We start from the raw sequence: 7,186 nt of genomic DNA, 5'->3' as shown, positions 1-7,186 counted from the left end.
ATTATAAAACCGAAACCTTTTTTATCTCACAACTTGATATATTTAGAATTAGTCTAATTAATTACAAGAAGATAATCAAACATTCCTGTAGGTAAGGAGTGTTAAAATTTACCTTGCAATAAGTTATGATGAAAGAAATAAATGAGGATAAAAGAATAACACCTATTTGATGCTTAATTAGTTTTAAACAAAAATCTAACAGCTTTAAGAATTTAATCGTTTTTGGGCAAAAGTGGGCAACGATTTTTGTTTAAATCTAATTGATAGATTTTTTAAACGATTGACTAATTAGTTAATGGAACAATTAATGAATAACTTAAAGCATATCAGAAATGCAATAAATCAAAAAGAATGCATTATAAATGTGTGTATGCATCATTTGAAATAATCCAATTAGTTACACTAATTAGATTATCTCAAATGCATATTTTGTCAATCCAATAGCAAATTGAATTATTATTTGAATTGTAGAACTGAAATATCCTATGACTAATTCTGCGGGAAAAATTTCGTTTCCGATTAATTTAGAATGATTAATTATGAAAGGCAAAAAATTAATTAAACTAAAAATTCATCACGAATGTATTTAATGAAAACAATTTCAACATAAACAAAATCAATTAAAATTATAAATTAAATTTGATCCAACATTAGCAGCTCATTTTGAATAAATTCCATTTAATTAAATCGTAAATAAGCTACAGTGAAGCTTATGCCATTTTGTCCTAATTTAATTTAATTCATTTCAATTCGAATCAATAATAGGTGCAAAAGTTATGAATTTCTAGCTATCAATAGAACATTTGATAAAGTACGACTTCAAATGCAAATATTTTCATTTAATAAATTTATTAAAATGAAATTTAAAAGAAAAAAGACAATAAATGCGACGAAAAGTCACCAAATACCATAAGATGACAGTATGTGACAACTAAAAAATGCAGAAATGCTTACAACTATTTCCACTCTTAGGTATTTCAAAAAAAGCAAACAACCAAGTAAATGAAGTTTACAATTCCAAAATGATTTTTTTTTTATTCTGCGCAAACAATTCGTTGAAGCAATTCTGAGAAAAAGGAAAAAAATACTGAAAGCAAATAATAAGAAATGAAAATCTGAATAAAATATTGAATAATTTACGATAGTGCAAATAATTATAAGAAATAATTACGTTAATTAGATATTAAGCGAATTTTATTCCTACTGTAACTTTAATAATTGCGATAGCTGAGTGCTAAGTGAATTTGCATTTATACTGTAACTTTTTTGTATCTAACTTGCTCTACAAAATTTAATTTTCTTTTTGTCATGTAGAAATTTTACATCATTATTTCACTTTTTTAATTGCTTTTCACTTAAATTTAACACTGTAGTCACTAAATTTTTATAAAAAGAAAAAAATGATGAAAATGATAAAATCTATCCAAAAATGGTAGAGGTAAAAGAAAAAAAAGATAAAAAGAAAAAGATTATATTACCTGATGGTATCGTATTTCGTGTACAGTAATAACAGCTTAGATCGATGATATATGGAGAAGAATTAGTTACTGTATACATTTGAAATATATCAGATAAATTAGAAAACAATAATGCTGGAATAAAAAAAAAAATTACTTAATTATTTCCAATCAATCTATTTGTCAATCTACATATACGCAAATTAAAACCGTTGTACGAATTGTAGAAATAATGATTTTCTAATTTTCTTATTGTTAAGATAAATGGCTATTGCAGAAATTTCATCAATTATTTCGTCTAAAAAAACAAAAAAAAAAAAATAATAAATTTCTTCAATAATTGAATAAATAATTATCTTACTACATTATTCATTACTTAAACGAAGTTTAATTAGCCAAGAGTGAATTTTGTAAAATGTTTGTCAGTATACAAATAAATGATTTTGCAATTTAATCAATACTTAATTTGTTTAAATTATCTTCAGCAACTAAGTATTTTCCTAACCGAATAAATTAATTCTAATTGAAAATTTTTTTGATTAAGTAAATTAATTCCTAGTTAAGTAAATTAATTTTAATTAATCAACGATGACTTTATTAAAATTAAACAGGAAAAAAAAACAAAGAATGAAAAGCGAAAAACGTTATAATGGCTAAGTTTTAAAACAAAAAGGAAAATTGAAATTGCTGAAAAAAATAAGCAAGAGAAAGTTTAATGTCAAAAATTTGTCACCACCAATATTCATCATAATTTAGGAGAAATATAAGATGACAATGAATACGTACAAACTATTTTGGTTAATGAAAACTTTCTGAATGATTCCTAATTATTTGTATTCGATGATTAAAAGAAAAAATTTATTCCAATGCTGTTATCACCACTTATATCACATCAAAACATTCATATCACACACATACACATACACATACACACACAGACACACACACACACACATATATATGAAGACAGACGGATGAATAGAATTTTGATTAGGCTATTTAGATCAATCGGAATGAATGAATTTCAAAGACTAAATAACTGATGATCCACGAAACAAAAAAAAAAAAAGAAAAATTGGAAACGGAAATGATTAAAAAGGAAGGGAAGGGAAAAAAGAAAAAAAATGGAAAAAGAATTATGAATTTCAAATAAATTTTTTTGAAATGATTGGAAAAGTTTTTTTCAGTTTGACTTGAATTAAGACTTAAAAGAAAAAAAATCTCAAAAAAAATGCATAAATTAAGTTGCATAAATCCCATTTATGCATAAATGCATAAAATAAAAATGCATAAATCCCAAAACAAAAAGAAAAAAATTGTTTTTCAAAGCTTACCAACCAATTTTTCTAAAAAAATTTTTTTTTGGCTTAATTTAAATCAAAACATAAAAGAAAAAATTTTCTAAAAAAAATGAGTAAATTAAATTAAAATCCTCAAAGAAAAAAACTGTTTTTTTTTTAAACTTACTATTTAATTATTCTTATGATTAGTTTTTGTGTTTTTATATTCGTTACTATTCCATTCTATTGATATTTTAATATTTTCCAGATATTATCCAAAAAAAAAATTGTCACAAATAATTTCATCTTTTCTCTTGACCTAAACTTTCTACCTTTTTAAAATTTCATTTTTCCCAAAATTATTTTTAAAAATAGAACATGGCAAAAATATTTTTTTAAAAAAAAGAGATAATAACTAATTGAAAAATGAAATGTTATAGAAAAGAAATCATTATTATTCCGTTTTTTTTTCCAAATGAACGACGAATTTGCATAAATTAAGTTGACATCATAGGACATTACACTGAATAATACGGTCTCCGTGTGTGTGTGTGTGTGTAATTTGCCGTAAACTTTTGATCATTATCAGGTTTTACGATAAGATGAAATGTGTTATTCGCGCAAAAGAAATAAGAAAGAAAGAAAAAGTTTTTTTTGGTAGACTTATTTCATTCGTAAATAATTTTTACATTAAAAGTTTTCTTCTGTTGTAAAAAAAAATGCATCATTTTAATATCGAAGAAAAGTTGAAAGCAAATTTTCAAGCTTAAAAAAAAGAGCAAATGAGAAACATTTGGATTTATTTTAAAATAAATTGTTTATTTAACCATTTCAAAATCATAATTAATACTTCAAATATTAAAACGAAGAAATTCTTTGACTAATAGATTGTTGTGGCTTTTTTAAAAAAATATATATATAAAACTTGAATTTGAGCAATTTATTATATAAAGTCAAGACAATTAGAAGAAAAAATATTCAACACTTTGAAAATTCAAATATGTATTTTAATTGAATTCAAAGTTTTACATTTTCTTTTAAAATGTTGAAAAGAAATTGGACCGTTTTTTTCTTTTTTGCATGGACAAAATACCAATGCTAAATTCTTAAATCCGTTACTGGATTTCTTAATTAGCTGAATGATTGATAAATTTTTTGATTGATTAGCTAAAATTTTCTATTCCTATTCCGATGAACAAGAAATTACTAAAAAATTATGCAAATGAATTTTTCTTTTTTATAAATATATGATGAAATAGTGAGTTTTTAATTGGTGAATTTACGGAAAATATAAATATATTCCGGTATCACTGTTAGTTTCATTTGTAATAACATTTATGGCATCACTTTTCAATACTTTCCCTTTCTAATTCTCATTCACATTCAGAAATATATCTCAAAACCGGATTTCTTGTTTCAGTATGCTGGAATAATAATTGATACGGTTAATATATAATTTAAAATTTTGGTAGAATTGATTTTTCCAATTTTCCATTCCCTGTCATACCTAATTTCTAGCTTCCTGATATTTTTGAAAAGTTTTTGCACAAATTATAAGTTTTCCACTTCTCAGGAAAACTCAAATTATGTTTTAGAATTTCTTTGCAACTTTCGATAATTATTACCAAGCATATGATTGAATGCTCTATTCAGGTTAACCGGAATTTATTAATTTCACAACCAAAAAACATTTCCCTTTCTAACATATTCCAATAATTCAACTAAATAATATTATTATTTTGCCGGAAAAAAAAGCGAGTGAATTTTGCCTTTTTTCTAGCTTATTTCATTTACATGTAAATCTGTAATGAATTAATTGAAATGGTAATACTTTGAAAGAAGAAAAAATGGAAAGTGAACAAGTGCATGTTGATGCATGCATGCATGTATGAATATGCATGCATACTTGAATGTCACAAAAATGCAAAATAAACCTTTTGCCTGATGATAGATAAAAGCTAGTGAAGAACATTTAAAAAACAAAGCTTAGAAAGTTTTCTTGGCCAAAAAGAAAACAATGATGAGAAAACATATATTCTTAGCAATTTTTACTGTAATAGTCAATACTTTTCCTTCTTTCTTTTTGTTATTTTTACAAAATTTTCAAAATTTCATTTTAATAGTTTAATTTAGTAACTGAAATAATAAATAATTTAAAGCCAATGTTTTATGAAATATTTTCATTCATTTCATCAATCAATGACAGTTTTGTAAAAAAAAAAAAATTCGAGAAATATAATGAAAGAAGTGAAATATTTTTTGCACTTTATTAATTATTTATTCATTTTGTTGATTTTTTTTTCTTCTGAATTTTACCTTCATTTAAATAGTTATTCAAATTTTGTTGACATTTTTAGGTGCATAAATGATAAACAAAATGCGCCATAAATATGTTTTAATTCCAAATGGCAACAGCCAAAAAATTCATTTATAAGGCTTATAAAATATAATTTATTCTGAAAAAAAAAAGCAAAATGATATTTCCGCCTATTTGATATTCTTTCTTTTTTCACATTCAATGCTTTTCCTAAAAGCACTTTCAAGTAAGCATAATTCAATGCAAATGTTACATATGCACATATGTACTTTTCACTCGAAGTCAATAAGGAAGTGATGAATCGCATAAATTTGAATAAAAATTAAATTTTAACGAGAACTTAAATTTGATAAAAGAAATTTTGAGAGTGGAAGCATTGGGATATTTAGCAGTATTTCAAATTAAAAAAAGAATACCTTCTTAAGAAATGTAACAAGATCGAATTCAATTCAAAATGCGAATTAAATTACAAATTGCAATGAAATTGCCCAATGCTGAGTGGATAAAAAATACACTTTTAAATCTCAATTTAAATTTATGCCTAAATTATTGAAATTTTTCCACTTTTTTCAAATTTTGTTTCAGACGACAAAAACTTTTGTGTGCAAAAAAATTACACAGGAGGGCTATTTTGATAAATTATACAATATGGTATTATTTTAATTCCAAATTTTTGTTGCTGCGAAAAATTTTTTTGAAAATTTTTTTGAAATTTGTTTTGTAATGATTAATTATTTTCATTTTTCTCTCTTTGTTTATCAATGACGTAACGTATTTAATTTTATGAAATTAAATCAAATATAAATAAATAGATTTGATAATTGAAATTTTGAAAAATGAAATTTTATTTTTTTTATCAAATCCATCAAAGTACCAATAATGCTTTTATGTCAAATAGCTAATAAATCAATTTTTTATTTATTTATTTCAAAATCTAACCTATTTTACTGCTTTATTAATATAAATTTCTAATCTTTCTTGTTTTTCATCTCTTTCCCTCTCTTTCTCTCTCTCTGTTTAAGATTTATTATTTCATTAATTTTAAAGATAAATGATAATATTATCTGTTATTATGCTTGTTATCTTGAAAGTATTGTAGTAGTCGGGAAAATTCAACGAATTGAAAAATGGAAAGCAACAAAAAATGCAAATTGTATAATTTTTAAAGTGATTTGGAAAGTGTCAAATAATGTTGTATCATTTTCACGTACGTGTATTACGTGCATTGCTGTATATTCTATATGTTTTTTTTAAATTTCAAATTATTTTCTTTTACTATCATTTTTCCTCTTCTTTTTTGAAGTTTAAAAATGCAAATTATGTAATTTTTGGAATGATTTGAAAAATGTCAAACTATGTTGTATCATCTTCGCGTGCGCGTATTACGTGTATTGCGTGTGTATTCTATACTATACGTTTTTTATAATTTCAAATTCCTTTCTTTTGCTATCATTTTCCCTCTTGTTTTTTGAAGTTTAACGCTTTCAGTAACAATACGTACAAATAATTAATTCTGTTATACGTATAAATAAACTGTTAGACGTGTAAGTTAATGTGTGTAAATTTTGCTACATCTAAAAGTAATTAAGTTACGCGCATAAATAGATTCCATTAAATGTATAAGTAAATTCTAAAATACGTATAAGTAATTAATTCTTTTGTATATATAAATAAATAAATTATGTTAGACGTATAATTAATTAATTCTTTTGTATATATAAATAAATAAATTATGTTAGACGTATAAGTAATTAATTCCACTACACGTAAAAATAATTAATTTTGTTGTACTTAAAAAAAAATTGTTGAACATATAAGTAAATTACATGTAGCTAAATGTAGAAACAATTAATTCTGTTGTAAGGTATTAACAAAATCTATTACACGTATAAGTAAATTCAGCTCTACGTAAAAGTAATTAATAAAAGTATAAATAATTAATTTTGTTGTATGTGTGAATGAATTTCTGTATAACTAATAAGCATCATCAATACAATTAACAATAAATGAATAATTCTAACGATTTAATTAAAGAATTTGACAGACAATTAATTATGCCCGTTTAAAAATTTTTAATATATCCCTGACTAAAGCATAATAAAATAATAATTCCGCCTAAGGCTATATTGTTG

Source organism: Loa loa, assembly GCF_000183805.2.
Source record: "Loa loa unplaced genomic scaffold supercont3.170, whole genome shotgun sequence".
In the NCBI taxonomy this organism is placed as follows: Eukaryota; Metazoa; Nematoda; class Chromadorea; order Rhabditida; family Onchocercidae; genus Loa; species Loa loa.
The sequence above is the reverse complement of the archived record's forward strand: the minus strand, read 5'-3'. Positions refer to the sequence as shown.